Source organism: Lissotriton helveticus, chromosome 8 (genome assembly GCF_964261635.1).
Source record: "Lissotriton helveticus chromosome 8, aLisHel1.1, whole genome shotgun sequence".
NCBI lineage: Eukaryota > Metazoa > Chordata > Amphibia > Caudata > Salamandridae > Lissotriton > Lissotriton helveticus.
In genome coordinates this window covers 1,464,442,998-1,464,461,044 of record NC_136069.1, presented here as the reverse complement: position 1 = coordinate 1,464,461,044, position 18,047 = coordinate 1,464,442,998, and positions in this window count along the sequence as shown.

Below are 18,047 nucleotides of genomic sequence, written 5' to 3'. Positions count from 1 at the left end.
ATACAGCCATATGCCAGAGAGACCCGAGGCGCTGGAAAAGACATCATCAGCGGGACCGCACGAGTCCGCGGCGGTGCGCCCCCCGACTGAGCAGGCCGTTCAATATCCAAATCACACTGTGCTCACAGCTCGAGGCTCACTCCCCATCCGGCTTACATCAGGTCAAGGAAGAGACCAGGTCACTCAGCGTCAGCAGAGACCTAACGCGTTTCAGGCATGCGCCCTTCGTCAGAGGTATTTCTGCTACCAAACAGACTGTTCCCATCAGGCTTCCGTTTTTTGTCCCTCCTTTTATTGGAAATTAGATTACACTCAGGTGAGTAAACATTCAAGTTGCATTCTGGGAACGTAAGTCCTGCATAATCAAGCTCCAGTGAGCCGGGTTCAGTCTTTCGGTAAAATATACAAAATCAAGGGAGTCCTTTAAAACTCTTCCTCCATACAGCCATATGCCAGAGAGACCCGAGGCGCTGGAAAAGACATCATCAGCGGGACCGCACGAGTCCGCGGCGGTGCGCCCCCGACCGAGCAGGCCGTTCAATATCCAAATCACATTGTGCTCACAGCTCGAGGCTCACTCCCCATCTGGCTTACATCAGGTCAAGGAAGAGACCAGGTCACTCAGCGTCAGCAGAGACCTAACGCGTTTCAGGCATGCGGCCTTCGTCAGAGGTATTTCTGCTACCAAACAGACTGTTCCCATCAGGCTTCCGTTTTTTGTCCCTCCTTTTATTGGAAATTAGATTACACTCAGGTGAGTAAACATTCAAGTTCCATTCTGGGAACGTAAGTCCTGCATAATCAAGCTCCAGTGAGCCGGGTTCAGTCTTTCGGTAAAATATACAAAATCAAGGGTGTCCTTTAAAACTCTTCCTCCATACAGCCATATGCCAGACAGACCCGAGGCGCTGGAAAAGACATCAGCAGCGGGACCGCACGAGTCCGCGGCGGTGCGCCCCCCGACCGAGCAGGCCGTTCAATATCCAAATCACACTGTGCTCACAGCTCGAGGCTCACTCCCCATCCGGCTTACATCAGGTCAAGGAAGAAACCAGGTCACTCAGCGTCAGCAGAGACCTAACGCGTTTCAGGCATGCGCCCTTCGTCAGAGGTATTTCTGCTACCAAACAGACTGTTCCCATCAGGCTTCTGTTTTTTGTCCCTCCTTTTATTGGAAATTAGATTACACTCAGGTGAGTAAACATTCAAGTTGCATTCTGGGAACCTAAGTCCTGCATAATCAAGCTCCAGTGAGCCGGGTTCAGTCTTTCGGTAAAATATACAAAATCAAGGGTGTCCTTTAAAACTCTTCCTCCTTACAGCCATATGCCAGACAGACCCGAGGCGCTGGAAAAGACATCAGCAGCGGGACCGCACGAGTCCGCGGCGGTGCACCCCCCGACCGAGCAGGCCGTTCAATATCCAAATCACACTGTGCTCACAGCTCGAGGCTCACTCCCCATCCGGCTTACATCAGGTCAAGGAAGAGACCAGGTCACTCAGCGTCAGCAGAGACCTAACGCGTTTCAGGCATGCGCCCTTCGTCAGAGGTGTTTCTGCTACCAAACAGACTGTTCCCATCAGGCCTCCGTTTTTTGTCCCTCCTTTTATTGGAAATTAGATTACACTCAGGTGAGTAAACATTCAAGTTGCATTCTGGGAACGTAAGTCCTGCATAATCAAGCTCCAGTGAGCCGGGTTCAGTCTTTCGGTAAAATATACAAAATCAAGGGTGTCCTTTAAAACTCTTCCTCCATACAGCCATATGCCAGAGAGACCCGAGGCGCTGGAAAAGACATCATCAGCGGGACCGCACGAGTCCGCGGCGGTGCGCCCCCCGACCGAGCAGGCCGTTCAATATCCAAATCACACTGTGCTCACAGCTCGAGGCTCACTCCCCATCCGGCTTACATCAGGTCAAGGAAGAGACCAGGTCACTCAGCGTCAGCAGACACCTAACGCGTTTCAGGCATGCGCCCTTCGTCAGAGGTATTTCTGCTACCAAACAGACGGTTCCCATCAGGCTTCCGTTTTTTGTCCCTCCTTTTATTGGAAATTAGATTACACTCAGGTGAGTAAACATTCAAGTTCCATTCTGGGAACGTAAGTCCTGCATAATCAAGCTCCAGTGAGCCGGGTTCAGTCTTTCGGTAAAATATACAAAATCAAGGGTGTCCTTTAAAACTCTTCCTCCATACAGCCATATGCCAGACAGACCCGAGGCGCTGGAAAAGACATCAGCAGCGGGACCGCAGGAGTCCGCGGCGGTGCACCCCCCGACCGAGCAGGCCGTTCAATATCCAAATCACACTGTGCTCACAGCTCGAGGCTCACTCCCCATCCGGCTTACATCAGGTCAAGGAAGAGACCAGGTCACTCAGCGTCAGCAGAGACCTAACGCGTTTCAGGCATGCGCCCTTCGTCAGAGGTATTTCTGCTACCAAACAGACTGTTCCCATCAGGCTTCCGTTTTTTGTCCCTCCTTTTATTGGAAATTAGATTACACTCAGGTGAGTAAACATTCAAGTTGCATTCTGGGAACGTAAGTCCTGCATAATCAAGCTCCAGTGAGCCGGGTTCAGTCTTTCGGTAAAATATACAAAATCAAGGGTGTCCTTTAAAACTCTTCTCCATACAGCCATATGCCAGACAGACCCGAGGCGCTGGAAAAGACATCAGCAGCAGGACCGCACGAGTCCGCGGCGGTGCACCCCCCGACCGAGCAGGCCGTTCAATATCCAAATCACACTGTGCTCACAGCTCGAGGCTCACTCCCCACCCGGCTTACATCAGGTCAAGGAAGAGACCAGGTCACTCAGCGTCAGCAGAGACCAAACGCGTTTCAGGCATGCGTCCTTCGTCAGAGGTATTTCTGCTACCAAACAGACTGTTCACATCAGGCTTCCGTTTTTTGTCCCTCCTTTTATTGGAAATTAGATTACACTCAGGTGAGTAAACATTCAAGTTGCATTCTGGGAACGTAAGTCCTGCATAATCAAGCTCCAGTGAGCCGGGTTCAGTCTTTCGGTAAAATATACCAAATCAAGGGTGTCCTTTAAAACTCTTCCTCCATACAGCCATATGCCAGACAGACCCGAGGCGCTGGAAAAGACATCAGCAGCGGGACCGCACGAGTCCGCGGCGGTGCGCCCCCCGACCGAGCAGGCCGTTCAATATCCAAATCACACTGTGCTCACAGCTCGAGGGTCACTCCCCATCCGGCTTACATCAGGTCAAGGAAGAGACCAGGTCACTCAGCATCAGCAGAGACCTAACGCGTTTCAGGCATGCGCCCTTCGTCAGAGGTATTTCTGCTACAAACAGACTGTTCCCATCAGGCTTCCGTTTTTTGTCCCTCCTTTTATTGGAAATTAGATTACACTCAGGTGAGTAAACATTCAAGTTGCATTCTGGGAACGTAAGTCCTGCATAATCAAGCTCCAGTGAGCCGGGTTCAGTCTTTCGGTAAAATATACAAAATCAAGGGTGTCCTTTAAAACTCTTCCTCCATACAGCCATATGCCAGAGAGACCCGAGGCGCTGGAAAAGACATCATCAGTGGGACCGCACGAGTCCGCGGCGGTGCGCCCCCCGACCGAGCAGGCCGTTCAATATCCAAATCACACTGTGCTCACAGCTCGAGGCTCACTCCCCATCCGGCTTACATCAGGTCAAGGAAGAGACTAGGTCACTCAGCGTCAGCAGAGACCTAACGCGTTTCAGGCATGCGCCCTTCGTCAGAGGTATTTCTGCTACCAAACAGACTGTTCCCATCAGGCTTCCGTTTTTTGTCCCTCCTTTTATTGGAAATTAGATTACACTCAGGTGAGTAAACATTCAAGTTGCATTCTGGGAACGTAAGTCCTGCATAATCAAGCTCCAGTGAGCCGGGTTCAGTCTTTCTGTAAAATATACAAAATCAAGGGTGTCCTTTAAAACTCTTCCTGCATACAGCCATATTCCAGACAGACCCGAGGCGCTGGAAAAGACATCAGCAGCGGGACCGCACGAGTCCGCGGCGGTGCGCCCCCCGACCGAGCAGGCCGTTCAATATCCAAATCACACTGTGCTCACAGCTCGAGGCTCACTCCCCATCCGGCTTACATCAGGTCAAGGAAGAGACCAGGTCACTCAGCGTCAGCAGAGACCTAACGCGTTTCAGGCATGCGCCCTTCGTCAGAGGTATTTCTGCTACCAAACAGACTGTTCCCATCAGGCTTCTGTTTTTTGTCCCTCCTTTTATTGGAAATTAGATTACACTCAGGTGAGTAAACATTCAAGTTGCATTCTGGGAACGTAAGTCCTGCATAATCAAGCTCCAGTGAGCCGGGTTCAGTCTTTTGGTAAAATATACAAAATCAAGGGTGTCCTTTAAAACTCTTCCTCCATACAGCCTTATGCCAGACAGACCCGAGGCGCTGGAAAAGACATCAGCAGCGGGACCGCACGAGTCCGCGGCGGTGCGCCCCCCGACCGAGCAGGCCGTTCAATATCCAAATCACACTGTGCTCACAGCTCGAGGCTCACTCCCCATCCGGCTTACATCAGGTCAAGGAAGAGACCAGGTCACTCAGCGTCAGCAGAGACCTAACGCGTTTCAGGCATGCGCCCTTCGTCAGAGGTATTTCTGCTACCAAACAGACTGTTCCCATCAGGCTTCCGTTTTTTGTCCCTCCTTTTATTGGAAATTAGATTACACTCAGGTGAGTAAACATTCAAGTTGCATTCTGGGAACGTAAGTCCTGCATAATCAAGCTCCAGTGAGCCGGGTTCAGTCTTTCTGTAAAATATACAAAATCAAGGGTGTCCTTTAAAACTCTTCCTCCATACAGCCATATGCCAGACAGACCCGAGGCGCTGGAAAAGACATCAGCAGCAGGACCGCACGAGTCCGCGGCGGTGCACCCCCCGACCGAGCAGGCCGTTCAATATCCAAATCACACTGTGCTCACAGCTCGAGGCTCACTCCCCACCCGGCTTACATCAGGTCAAGGAAGAGACCAGGTCACTCAGCGTCAGCAGAGACCTAACGCGTTTCAGGCATGCGTCCTTCGTCAGAGGTATTTCTGCTACCAAACAGACTGTTCACATCAGGCTTCCGTTTTTTGTCCCTCCTTTTATTGAAAATTAGATTACACTCAGGTGAGTAAACATTCAAGTTGCATTCTGGGAACGTAAGTCCTGCATAATCAAGCTCCAGTGAGCCGGGTTCAGTCTTTCGGTAAAATATACCAAATCAAGGGTGTCCTTTAAAACTCTTCCTCCATACAGCCATATGCCAGACAGACCCGAGGCGCTGGAAAAGACATCAGCAGCGGGACCGCACGAGTCCGCGGCGGTGCGCCCCCCGACCGAGCAGGCCGTTCAATATCCAAATCACACTGTGCTCACAGCTCGAGGGTCACTCCCCATCCGGCTTACATCAGGTCAAGGAAGAGACCAGGTCACTCAGCGTCAGCAGAGACCTAACGCGTTTCAGGCATGCGCCCTTCGTCAGAGGTATTTCTGCTACCAAACAGACTGTTCCCATCAGGCTTCCGTTTTTTGTCCCTCCTTTTATTGGAAATTAGATTACACTCAGGTGAGTAAACATTCAAGTTGCATTCTGGGAACGTAAGTCCTGCATAATCAAGCTCCAGTGAGCCGGGTTCAGTCTTTCGGTAAAATATACAAAATCAAGGGTGTCCTTTAAAACTCTTCCTCCATACAGCCATATGCCAGAGAGACCCGAGGCGCTGGAAAAGACATCATCAGCGGGACCGCACGAGTCCGCGGCGGTGCGCCCCCCGACCGAGCAGGCCGTTCAATATCCAAATCACACTGTGCTCACAGCTCGAGGCTCACTCCCCATCCGGCTTACATCAGGTCAAGGAAGAGACCAGGTCACTCAGCGTCAGCAGAGACCTAACGCGTTTCAGGCATGCGCCCTTCGTCAGAGGTGTTTCTGCTACCAAACAGACTGTTCCCATCAGGCTTCCGTTTTTTGTCCCTCCTTTTATTGGAAATTAGATTACACTCAGGTGAGTAAACATTCAAGTTGCATTCTGGGAACGTAAGTCCTGCATAATCAAGCTCCAGTGAGCCGGGTTCAGTCTTTCGGTAAAATATACAAAATCAAGGGTGTCCTTTAAAACTCTTCCTCCATACAGCCATATGCCAGAGAGACCCGAGGCGCTGGAAAAGACATCAGCAGCGGGACCGCACGAGTCCGCGGCGGTGCGCCCCCCGACCGAGCAGGCCGTTCAATATCCAAATCACACTGTGCTCACAGCTCGAGGCTCACTCCCCATCCGGCTTACATCAGGTCAAGGAAGAGACCAGGTCACTCAGCGTCAGCAGAGACCTAACGCGTTTCAGGCATGCGCCCTTCGTCAGAGGTATTTCTGCTACCAAACAGACTGTTCCCATCAGGCTTCTGTTTTTTGTCCCTCCTTGTATTGGAAATTAGATTACACTCAGGTGAGTAAACATTCAAGTTGCATTCTGGGAACGTAAGTCCTGCATAATCAAGCTCCAGTGAGCCGGGTTCAGTCTTTCGGTAAAATATACAAAATCAAGGGTGTCCTTTAAAACTCTTCCTCCATACAGCCATATGCCAGAGAGACCCGAGGCGCTGGAAAAGACATCATCAGCGGGACCGCACGAGTCCGCGGCGGTGCGCCCCCCGACCGAGCAGGCCGTTCAATATCCAAATCACACTGTGCTCACAGCTCGAGGCTCACTCCCCATCCGGCTTACATCAGGTCACGGAAGAGACCAGGTCACTAAGCGTCAGCAGAGACCTAACGCGTTTCAGGCATGCGCCCTTCGTCAGAGGTATTTCTGCTACCAAACAGACTGTTCACATCAGGCTTCCGTTTTTTGTCCTTCCTTTTATTGGAAATTAGATTACACTCAGGTGAGTAAACATTCAAGTTGCATTCTGGGAACGTAAGTCCTGCATAATCAAGCTCCAGTGAGCCGGGTTCAGTCTTTCGGTAAAATAAACCAAATCAAGGGTGTCCTTTAAAACTCTTCCTCCATACAGCCATATGCCAGACAGACCCGAGGCGCTGGAAAAGACATCAGCAGCGGGACCACACGAGTCCGCGGCGGTGCGCCCCCGACCGAGCATTCCGTTCAATATCCAAATGACACTGTGCTCACAGCTCGAGGGTCACTCCCCATCCGGCTTACATCAGGTCAAGGAAGAGACCAGGTCACTCAGCGTCAGCAGAGACCTAACGCGTTTCAGGCATGCGCCCTTCATCAGAGGTATTTCTGCTACCAAACAGACTGTTCCCATCAGGCTTCCGTTTTTTGTCCCTCCTTTTATTGGAAATTAGATTACACTCAGGTGAGTAAACATTCAAGTTGCATTCTGGGAACGTAAGTCCTGCATAATCAAGCTCCAGTGAGCCGGGTTCAGTCTTTCGGTAAAATATACAAAATCAAGGGTGTCCTTTAAAACTCTTCCTCCATACAGCCATATGCCAGAGAGACCCGAGGCGCTGGAAAAGACATCATCAGCGGGACCGCACGAGTCCGCGGCGGTGCGCCCCCCGACCGAGCAGGCCGTTCAATATCCAAATCACACTGTGCTCACAGCTCGAGGCTCACTCCCTATCCGCTTACATCAGGTTAAGGAAGAGACCAGGTCACTCAGCGTCAGCAGAGACCTAACGCGTTTCAGGCATGCGCCCTTCGTCAGAGGTGTTTCTGCTACCAAACAGACTGTTCCCATCAGGCTTCCGTTTTTTGCCCCTCCTTTTATTGGAAATTAGATTACACTCAGGTGAGTAAACATTCAAGTTGCATTCTGGGAACGTAAGTCCTGCATAATCAAGCTCCAGTGAGCCGGGTTCAGTCTTTCGGTAAAATATACAAAATCAAGGGTGTCCTTTAAAACTCTTCCTCCATACAGCCATATGCCAGACAGACCCGAGGCGCTGGAAAAGACATCAGCAGCGGGACCGCACGAGTCCGCGGCGGTGCACCCCCCGACCGAGCAGGCCGTTCAATATCCAAATCACACTGTGCTCACAGCTCGAGGCTCACTCCCCACCCGGCTTACATCAGGTCAAGGAAGAGACCAGGTCACTCAGCGTCAGCAGAGACCTAACGCGTTTCAGGCATGCGTCCTTCGTCAGAGGTATTTCTGCAACCAAACAGACTGTTCACATCAGGCTTCCGTTTTTTGTCCTTCCTTTTATTGGAAATTAGATTACACTCAGGTGAGTAAACATTCAAGTTGCATTCTGGGAACGTAAGTCCTGCATAATCAAGCTCCAGTGAGCCGGGTTCAGTCTTTCGGTAAAATGTACAAAATCAAGGGTGTCCTTTAAAACTCTTCCTCCATACAGCCATATGCCAGACAGACCCGAGGCGCTGGAAAAGACATCAGCAGCGGGACCGCACGAGTCCGCGGCAGTGCACCCCCCGACCGAGCAGGCCGTTCAATATCCAAATCACACTGTGCTCACAGCTCGAGGCTCACTCCCCACCCGGCTTACATCAGGTCAAGGAAGAGACCAGGTCACTCAGCGTCAGCAGAGACCTAACGCGTTTCAGGCATGCGTCCTTCGTCAGAGGTATTTCTGCTACCAAACAGACTGTTCACATCAGGCTTCCATTTTTTGTCCTTCCTTTTATTGGAAATTAGATTACACTCAGGTGAGTAAACATTCAAGTTGCATTCTGGGAACGTAAGTCCTGCATAATCAAGCTCCAGTGAGCCGGGTTCAGTCTTTCGGTAAAATATACCAAATCAAGGGTGTCCTTTAAAACTCTTCCTCCATACAGCCATATGCCAGACAGACCCGAGGAGCTGGAAAAGACATCAGCAGCGGGACCGCACGAGTCCGCGGCGGTGCACCCCCCGACCGAGCAGGCCGTTCAATATCCAAATCACACTGTGCTCACAGCTCGAGGCTCACTCCCCACCCGGCTTACATCAGGCCAAGGAAGAGACCAGGTCACTCAGCGTCAGCAGAGACCTAACGCGTTTCAGGCATGCGTCCTTCGTCAGAGGTATTTCTGCTACCAAACAGACTGTTCACATCAGGCTTCCGTTTTTTGTCCTTCCTTTTATTGGAAATTAGATTACACTCAGGTGAGTAAACATTCAAGTTGCATTCTGGGAACGTAAGTCGTGCATAATCAAGCTCCAGTGAGCCGGGTTCAGTCTTTCGGTAAAATATACCAAATCAAGGGTGTCCTTTAAAACTCTTCCTCCATACAGCCATATGCCAGACAGACCCGAGGCGCTGGAAAAGACATCAGCAGCGGGACCGCACGAGTCCGCGGCGGTGCGCCCCCCGACCGAGCAGGCCGTTCAATATCCAAATCACACTGTGCTCACAGCTCGAGGGTCACTCCCCATCCGGCTTACATCAGGTCAAGGAAGAGACCAGGTCACTCAGCGTCAGCAGAGACCTAACGCGTTTCAGGCATGCGCCCTTCGTCAGAGGTATTTCTGCTACCAAACAGACTGTTCCCATCAGGCTTCCGTTTTTTGTCCCTCCTTTTATTGGAAATTAGATTACACTCAGGTGAGTAAACATTCAAGTTGCATTCTGGGAACGTAAGTCCTGCATAATCAAGCTCCAGTGAGCCGGGTTCAGTCTTTCGGTAAAATATACAAAATCAAGGGTGTCCTTTAAAACTCTTCCTCCATACAGCCATATGCCAGAGAGACCCGAGGCGCTGGAAAAGACATCATCAGCGGGACCGCACGAGTCCGCGGCGGTGCGCCCCCCGACCGAGCAGGCCCTTCAATATCCAAATCACACTGTGCTCACAGCTCGAGGCTCACTCCCCATCCGGCTTACATCAGGTCAAGGAAGAGACCAGGTCACTCAGCGTCAGCAGAGACCTAACGCGTTTCAGGCATGCGCCCTTCGTCAGAGGTGTTTCTGCTACCAAACAGACTGTTCCCATCAGGCTTCCGTTTTTTGTCCTTCTTTTATTGGAAATTAGATTACACTCAGGTGAGTAAACATTCAAGTTGCATTCTGGAAACGTAAGTCCTGCATAATCAAGCTCCAGTGAGCCGGGTTCAGTCTTTCGGTAAAATATACAAAATCAAGGGTGTCCTTTAAAACTCTTCCTCCATACAGCCATATGCCAGAGAAACCCGAGGCGCTGGAAAAGACATCAGCAGCGGGACCGCACGAGTCCGCGGCGGTGCGCCCCCCGACCGAGCAGGCCGTTCAATATCCAAATCACACTGTGCTCACAGCTCGAGGCTCACTCCCCATCCGGCTTACATCAGGTCAAGGAAGAGACCAGGTCACTCAGCGTCAGCAGAGACCTAACGCGTTTCAGGCATGCGCCCTTCGTCAGAGGTATTTCTGCTACCAAACAGACTGTTCCCATCAGGCTTCTGTTTTTTGTCCCTCCTTTTATTGGAAATTAGATTACACTCAGGTGAGTAAACATTCAAGTTGCATTCTGGGAACGTAAGTCCTGCATAATCAAGCTCCAGTGAGCCGGGTTCAGTCTTTCGGTAAAATATACAAAATCAAGGGTGTCCTTTAAAACTCTTCCTCCATACAGCCATATGCCAGAGAGACCCGAGGCGCTGGAAAAGACATCATCAGCGGGACCGCACGAGTCCGCGGCGGTGCGCCCCCCCGACCGAGCAGGCCGTTCAATATCCAAATCACACTGTGCTCACAGCTCGAGGCTCACTCCCCATCCGGCTTACATCAGGTCAAGGAAGAGACCAGGTCACTCAGCGTCAGCAGTGACCTAACGCATTTCAGGCATGCGCCCTTCGTCAGAGGTATTTCTGCTACCAAACAGACTGTTCCCATCAGGCTTCCGTTTTTTGTCCCTCCTTTTATTGGAAATTAGATTACACTCAGGTGAGTAAACATTCAAGTTGCATTCTGGGAACGTATGTCCTGCATAATCAAGCTCCAGTGAGCCGGGTTCAGTCTTTCGGTAAAATATACAAAATCAAGGGTATCCTTTAAAACTCTTCCTCCATACAGCCATATGCCAGACAGACCCGAGGCGCTGGAAAAGACATCAGCAGCGGGACCGCACGAGTCGGCGGCGGTGCGCCCCCCGACCGAGCAGGCCGTTCAATATCCAAATCACACTGTGCTCACAGCTCGAGGCTCACTCCCCATCCGGCTTACATCAGGTCACGGAAGAGACCAGGTCACTAAGCGTCAGCAGAGACCTAACGCGTTTCAGGCATGCGCCCTTCGTCAGAGGTATTTCTGCTACCAAACAGACTGTTCCCATCAGGCTTCCGTTTTTTGTCCCTCCTTTTATTGGAAATTAGATTACACTCAGGTGAGTAAACATTCAAGTTGCATTCTGGGAACGTATGTCCTGCATAATCAAGCTCCAGTGAGCCGGGTTCAGTCTTTCGGTAAAATATACAAAATCAAGGGTGTCCTTTAAAACTCTTCCTCCATACAGCCATATGCCAGAGAGACCCGAGGCGCTGGAAAAGACATCATCAGCGGGACCGCACGAGTCCGCGGCGGTGCGCCCCCCGACCGAGCAGGCCGTTCAATATCCAAATCACACTGTGCTCACAGCTCGAGGCTCACTCCCCACCCGGCTTACATCAGGTCAAGGAAGTGACCAGGTCACTCAGCGTCAGCAGAGACCTAACGCGTTTCAGGCATGCGTCCTTCGTCAGAGGTATTTCTGCTACCAAACAGACTGTTCACATCAGGCTTCCGTTTTTTTGTCCCTCCTTTTATTGGAAATTAGATTAAATTAAATTAATTGCAAGTTTATATAGCGCTAGGATCGACTCCCGGAGGAGTATCTCCGCGCTTCGACCGCTGCGAAACCCTTCCTGGCTTCCCTGAGAGATGGTCCCTTAATGGGTACCTCCAGGGTGAGACCAGGCATCCCCGGCGGTCTGGTGGGGCCGCTAGTGAAGATGAGGCAAGCTAATGCCCAGAGTTGCCGAGTGTGATCGCTGATCAGAGTGGGCACCGAGGCGAGAGAATTATCGAGTCCGCTGACCCTGGTCCAGAAACCTGCCGCGTCGGGAATCGAACCCTGGTCCCGGGCCGTCCTCTGCTCTCGGGTCTGCCGCCTCTAACCAGTGAGCCACACTACTTCACAAGATTACACTCAGGTGAGTAAACATTCAAGTTGCATTCTGGGAACGTAAGTCCTGCATAATCAAGCTCCAGTGAGCCGGGTTCAGTCTTTCGGTAAAATATACCAAATCAAGGGTGTCCTTTAAAACTCTTCCTCCATACAGCCATATGCCAGACAGACCCGAGGCGCTGGAAAAGACATCAGCAGCGGGACCGCACGAGTCCGCGGCGGTGCGCCCCCCGACCGAGCAGGCCGTTCAATATCCAAATCACACTGTGCTCACAGCTCGAGGGTCACTCCCCATCCGGCTTACATCAGGTCAAGGAAGAGACCAGGTCACTCAGCGTCAGCAGAGACCTAACGCGTTTCAGGCATGCGCCCTTCGTCAGAGGTATTTCTGCTACCAAACAGACTGTTCCCATCAGGCTTCCGTTTTTTGTCCCTCCTTTTATTGGAAATTAGATTACACTCAGGTGAGTAAACATTCAAGTTGCATTCTGGGAACGTAAGTCCTGCATAATCAAGCTCCAGTGAGCCGGGTTCAGTCTTTCGGTAAAATATACAAAATCAAGGGTGTCCTTTAAAACTCTTCCTCCATACAGCCATATGCCAGAGAGACCCGAGGTGCTGGAAAAGACATCATCAGCGGGACCGCACGAGTCCGCGGCGGTGCGCCCCCCGACCGAGCAGGCCGTTCAATATCCAAATCACACTGTGCTCACAGCTCAAGGCTCACTCCCCATCCGGCTTACATCAGGTCAAGGAAGAGACCAGGTCACTCAGCATCAGCAGAGACCTAACGCGTTTCAGGCATGCGCCCTTCGTCAGAGGTGTTTCTGCTACCAAACAGACTGTTCCCATCAGGCTTCCGTTTTTTGTCCCTCCTTTTATTGGAAATTAGATTACACTCAGGTGAGTAAACATTCAAGTTGCATTCTGGGAACGTAAGTCCTGCATAATCAAGCTCCAGTGAGCCGGGTTCAGTCTTTCGGTAAAATATACAAAATCAAGGGTGTCCTTTAAAACTCTTCCTCCATACAGCCATATGCCAGAGAGACCCGAGGCGCTGGAAAAGACATCAGCAGCGGGACCGCACGAGTCCGCGGCGGTGCGCCCCCCGACCGAGCAGGCCGTTCAATATCCAAATCACACTGTGCTCACAGCTCGAGGCTCACTCCCCATCCGGCTTACAACAGGTCAAGGAAGAGACCAGGTCACTCAGCGTCAGCAGAGACCTAACGCGTTTCAGGCATGCGCCCTTCGTCAGAGGTATTTCTGCTAGCAAACAGACTGTTCCCATCAGGCTTCTGTTTTTTGTCCCTCCTTTTATTGGAAATTAGATTACACTCAGGTGAGTAAACATTCAAGTTGCATTCTGGGAACGTAAGTCCTGCATAATCAAGCTCCAGTAAGCCGGGTTCAGTCTTTCGGTAAAATATACAAAATCAAGGGTGTCCTTTAAAACTCTTCCTCCATACAGCCATATGCCAGAGAGACCCGAGGCGCTGGAAAAGACATCATCAGTGGGACCGCACGAGTCCGCGGCGGTGCGCCCCCCGACCGAGCAGGCCGTTCAATATCCAAATCACACTGTGCTCACAGCTCGAGGCTCACTCCCCATCCGGCTTACATCAGGTCAAGGAAGAGACTAGGTCACTCAGCGTCAGCAGAGACCTAACGCGTTTCAGGCATGCGCCCTTCGTCAGAGGTATTTCTGCTACCAAACAGACTGTTCCCATCAGGCTTCCGTTTTTTGTCCCTCCTTTTACTGGAAATTAGATTACACTCAGGTGAGTAAACATTCAAGTTGCATTCTGGGAACGTAAGTCCTGCATAATCAAGCTCCAGTGAGCCGGGTTCAGTCTTTCTGTAAAATATACAAAATCAAGGGTGTCCTTTAAAACTCTTCCTGCATACAGCCATATTCCAGACAGACCCGAGGCGCTGGAAAAGACATCATCAGCGGGACCGCACGAGTCCGCGGCGGTGCGCCCCCCGACCGAGCAGGCCGTTCAATATCCAAATCACACTGTGCTCACAGCTCGAGGCTCACTCCCCATCCGGCTTACATCAGGTCAAGGAAGAGACCAGGTCACTCAGCGTCAGCAGTGACCTAACGCGTTTCAGGCATGCGCCCTTCGTCAGAGGTATTTCTGCTACCAAACAGACTGTTCCCATCAGGCTTCCGTTTTTTGTCCTTCCTTTTATTGGAAATTAGATTACACTCAGGTGAGTAAACATTCAAGTTGCATTCTGGGAACGTAAGTCCTGCATAATCAAGCTCCAGTGAGCCGGGTTCAGTCTTTCGGTAAAATAAACCAAATCAAGGGTGTCCTTTAAAACTCTTCCTCCATACAGCCATATGCCAGACAGACCCGAGGCGCTGGAAAAGACATCAGCAGCGGGACCGCACGAGTCCGCGGCGGTGCGCCCCCGACCGAGCATTCCGTTCAATATCCAAATCACACTGTGCTCACAGCTCGAGGGTCACTCCCCATCCGGCTTACATCAGGTCAAGGAAGAGACCAGGTCACTCAGCGTCAGCAGAGACCTAACGCGTTTCAGGCATGCGCCCTTCATCAGAGGTATTTGTGCTACCAAACAGACTGTTCCCATCAGGCTTCCGTTTTTTGTCCCTCCTTTTATTGGAAATTAGATTACACTCAGGTGAGTAAACATTCAAGTTGCATTCTGGGAACGTATGTCCTGCATAATCAAGCTCCAGTGAGCCGGGTTCAGTCTTTCGGTAAAATATACAAAATCAAGGGTGTCCTTTAAAACTCTTCCTCCATACAGCCATATGCCAGACAGACCCGAGGCGCTGGAAAAGACATCAGCAGCGGGACCGCACGAGTCGGCGGCGGTGCGCCCCCCCGACCGAGCAGGCCGTTCAATATCCAAATCACACTCTGCTCACAGCTCGAGGCTCACTCCCCATCCGGCTTACATCAGGTCACGGAAGAGACCAGGTCACTAAGCGTCAGCAGAGACCTAACGCGTTTCAGGCATGCGCCCTTCGTCAGAGGTATTTCTGATACCAAACAGACTGTTCACATCAGGCTTCCGTTTTTTGTCCTTCCTTTTATTGGAAATTAGATTACACTCAGGTGAGTAAACATTCAAGTTGCATTCTGGGAACGTAAGTCCTGCATAATCAAGCTCCAGTAAGCCGGGTTCAGTCTTTCGGTAAAATAAACCAAATCAAGGGTGTCCTTTAAAACTCTTCCTCCATACAGCCATATGCCAGACAGACCCGAGGCGCTGGAAAAGACATCAGCAGCGGGACCGCACGAGTCCGCGACGGTGCGCCCCCGACCGAGCATTCCGTTCAATATCCAAATCACACTGTGCTCACAGCTCGAGGGTCACTCCCCATCCGGCTTACATCAGGTCAAGGAAGAGACCAGGTCACTCAGCGTCAGCAGAGACCTAACGCGTTTCAGGCATGCGCCCTTCATCAGAGGTATTTCTGCTACCAAACAGACTGTTCCCATCAGGCTTCCGTTTTTTGTCCCTCCTTTTATTGGAAATTAGATTACACTCAGGTGAGTAAACATTCAAGTTGCATTCTGGGAACGTAAGTCCTGCATAATCAAGCTCCAGTGAGCCGGGTTCAGTCTTTCGGTAAAATATACAAAATCAAGGGTGTCCTTTAAAACTCTTCCTCCATACAGCCATATGCCAGAGAGACCCGAGGCGCTGGAAAAGACATCATCAGCGGGACCGCACGAGTCCGCGGCGGTGCGCCCCCCGACCGAGCAGGCCGTTCAATATCCAAATCACACTGTGCTCACAGCTCGAGGCTCACTCCCCATCCGCTTACATCAGGTTAAGGAAGAGACCAGGTCACTCAGCGTCAGCAGAGACCTAATGCGTTTCAGGCATGCGTCCTTCGTCAGAGGTATTTCTGCTACCAAACAGACTGTTCACATCAGGCTTCCGTTTTTTGTCCTTCCTTTTATTGGAAATTAGATTACACTCAGGTGAGTAAACATTCAAGTTGCATTCTGGGAACGTAAGTCCTGCATAATCAAGCTCCATTGAGCCGGGTTCAGTCTCTCGGTAAAATATACCAAATTAAGGGTGTCCTTTAAAACTCTTCCTCCATACAGCCATATGCCAGACAGACCCGAGGAGCTGGAAAAGACATCAGCAGCGGGACCGCACGAGTCCGCGGCGGTGCACCCCCCGACCGAGCAGGCCGTTCAATATCCAAATCACACTGTGCTCACAGCTCGAGGCTCACTCCCCACCCGGCTTACATCAGGTCAAGGAAGAGACCAGGTCACTCAGCGTCAGCAGAGACCTAACGCGTTTCAGGCATGCGTCCTTCGTCAGAGGTATTTCTGCTACCAAACAGACTGTTCACATCAGGCTTCCGTTTTTTGTCCCTCCTTTTATTGGAAATTAGATTACACTCAGGTGAGTAAACATTCAAGTTGCATTCTGGGAACGTAAGTCCTGCATAATCAAGCTCCAGTGAGCCGGGTTCAGTCTTTCGGTAAAATATACCAAATCAAGGGTGTCCTTTAAAACTCTTCCTCCATACAGCCATATGCCAGACAGACCCGAGGCGCTGGAAAAGACATCAGCAGCGGGACCGCACGAGTCCGCGGCGGTGCGCCCCCCGACCGAGCAGGCCGTTCAATATCCAAATCACACTGTGCTCACAGCTCGAGGGTCACTCCCCATCCGGCTTACATCAGGTCAAGGAAGAGACCAGGTCACTCAGCGTCAGCAGAGACCTAACGCGTTTCAGGCATGCGCCCTTCGTCAGAGGTATTTCTGCTACCAAACAGACTGTTCCCATCAGGCTTCCGTTTTTTATCCCTCCTTTTATTGGAAATTAGATTACACTCAGGTGAGTAAACATTCAAGTTGCATTCTGGGAACGTAAGTCCTGCATAATCAAGCTCCAGTGAGCCGGGTTCAGTCTTTCGGTAAAATATACCAAATCAAGGGTGTCCTTTAAAACTCTTCCTCCATACAGCCATATGCCAGAGAGACCCGAGGCGCTGGAAAAGACATCATCAGCGGGACCGCACGAGTCCGCGGCGGTGCGCCCCCCGACCGAGCAGGCCGTTCAATATCCAAATCACACTGTGCTCACAGCTCGAGGCTCACTCCCCACCCGGCTTACATCAGGTCAAGGAAGAGACCAGGTCACTCAGCGTCAGCAGAGACCTAACGCGTTTCAGGCATGCGCCCTTCATCAGAGGTATTTCTGCTACCAAACAGACTGTTCCCATCAGGCTTCCGTTTTTTGTCCCTCCTTTTATTGGAAATTAGATTACACTCAGGTGAGTAAACATTCAAGTTGCATTCTGGGAACGTAAGTCCTGCATAATCAAGCTCCAGTGAGCCGGGTTCAGTCTTTCGGTAAAATATACAAAATCAAGGGTGTCTTTTAAAACTCTTCCTCCATACAGCCATATGCCAGAGAGACCCGAGGCGCTGGAAAAGACATCATCAGCGGGACCGCACGAGTCCACGGCGGTGCACCCCCCGACCGAGCAGGCCGTTCAATATCCAAATCACACTGTGCTCACAGCTCGAGGCTCACTCCCCACCCGGCTTACATCAGGTCAAGGAAGAGACCAGGTCACTCAGCGTCAGCAGAGACCTAACGCGTTTCAGGCATGCGCCCTTCGTCAGAGGTATTTCTGCTACCAAACAGACTGTTCCCATCAGGCTTCCGTTTTTTGTCCCTCCTTTTATTGGAAATTAGATTACACTCAGGTGAGTAAACATTCAAGTTGCATTCTGGGAACGTAAGTCCTGCATAATCAAGCTCCAGTGAGCCGGGTTCAGTCTTTCGGTAAAATATACCAAATCAAGGGTGTCCTTTAAAACTCTTCCTCCATACAGCCATATGCCAGACAGACCCGAGGAGCTGGAAAAGACATCAGCAGCGGGACCGCACGAGTCCGCGGCGGTGCACCCCCCGACCGAGCAGGCCGTTCAATATCCAAATCACACTGTGCTCACAG